The sequence below is a fragment of the Morus notabilis genome, unplaced genomic scaffold, assembly GCF_000414095.1.
Source record: "Morus notabilis unplaced genomic scaffold, ASM41409v2 C11431585, whole genome shotgun sequence".
In the NCBI taxonomy this organism is placed as follows: domain Eukaryota; kingdom Viridiplantae; phylum Streptophyta; class Magnoliopsida; order Rosales; family Moraceae; genus Morus; species Morus notabilis.
The window spans coordinates 1-1675 of record NW_010387278.1 but is presented as its reverse complement, the minus strand read 5'-3'; the positions used below and the strand labels follow the sequence as shown (position 1 = coordinate 1675).

Here is a 1675-nt window from a genome sequence, read left to right as displayed (position 1 = left end):
TTTTCAGCAACAAGAGACTGCTGACGATAGGGTGCCTCTGCCTTGCAAAAGAGAGCCTCAAGCACAAGCTTTGATGCAAGTTCAGGATCAAAGTCGTTGCAGGTTAGAACCTTTTTAAGTTTACAGCAAGTCATGTACGGAAAACGAATGAGGAAACCCAGTCGTGAGCCAATGACTTCTCGCTGTTCTTCGAGTTGTGGGTAATGGATCCGAGCCCATTTCAGAAGAAAATCATAAACAGCATCTTCGGAAGCCACCTGGAGGCGATCACTGGATAGTGTTGCCTCAATAACAGCAAGAGAAGACTTAGCAAGTCATCCTGGAACCTGCAGGAGATTTAGCAACTCAATAAAGACACTTGAGTCTTGTCGATTATGCAATTAGGACATTAAGGTGGTTGCGAAAGTAAGATATAGTAAATACAACTATGACTGTTGACTACTTTATGACATTGGCAACGTCCAACGAATATTTTATTTAGCAATCATCTAAAATATGTCCCAAGGAACTAACTTGGTTATGTCTTTGTAGAGTCCAGCAAGGAACTGCTTTGCTACCTCTATCAGTGGCTGAACTGCATCGGCCATCAGAACACTAGAAGGAAGATCCAAATATAGCAGGGCAGACTCGCGAGTCATAGGCAAGTCTCGCAATAACCTGCTGCAATATCTCATACATGAGGCAACCTCAAATTTGTCTGCGGCCATTAGCACATCCAATATAGCAGAAGGTGTTCTTACCGGCAAAGTATTACTATACATAAAATTCAAAAGATCCACGAGGGCTGCTTCTTCTGCATTCCATGAAAAACACAAGGTTAAACCAGATAAGGGAAAAGGATGCAAAAACAGTAAAGTCAATTATATGACAGAACGTATTAATGATTTCAACTACTTAATATAGAAATTAGTGGAATGTTTTGAATTACCAGATGAATGGATTCGTAGAGTTACATTTCGCCGCTCTGACTCCCTCATCCCATTTGAAAACAACTATAGAGACACAAAACAAAAAGTGAATTTAAAGATAACCAAGGAACAAAATGGCACACATCACAAGTAAGACCTTTCACCTTATAGAAAAAGGGACTTTTTGCTGCCAAAATTGCAGAACTGATATGTATACTCTTGACTCCAAGAACCGCTGAACAGTCCATGCTCCATGATGAATCATCACTATGAGCAGCTTCATCACCTACAGAAATTTCTTACTTGTTCTGAAATTTGTACAACAACTAGATAATAGTCCAAAACTCAAATACAAAGCAACCCAATTGCATATGTAGCTAGGCATGCATGTGATAACTTTTCCAGGCAAAGTGTCAGTTTACATATGAAAGACAAAATCTCATTTCCCTTAAGTGATGGGACTAGTTGTGATCATAAAGTTTTCGTCACTACACGGACACTAAACCGAGAAAACAATGTACCAAGAGGATTCATATTAACTCCGGTGTCTGAAGGCGATTCCTCGACCATTGCCACAGCTTCCTCTTCTTGATTCTCACCCGCACCTCCTTCCATACCCGGCATTCGACAACTTAATATCTGCTCCTCACGATGTACAAGAGAATCAACAACTAAAAGCCAGGCGATTCCTCGACCATTGCCACAGCTTCCTCTTCTTGATTCTCGCCCGCAGCTCCTTCCGTGCCCGGTATTGACAACTTAATATC

General features: G+C 41.1%; 1 pseudogene; it reads right to left on the bottom strand.

The window, feature by feature from the left end:
• Nucleotides 1–8: 8 nt before the first annotated feature.
• LOC112095219 lies at nt 9–1661 on the bottom strand (annotated as a pseudogene).
• Nucleotides 1662–1675: the final 14 nt, after the last annotated feature.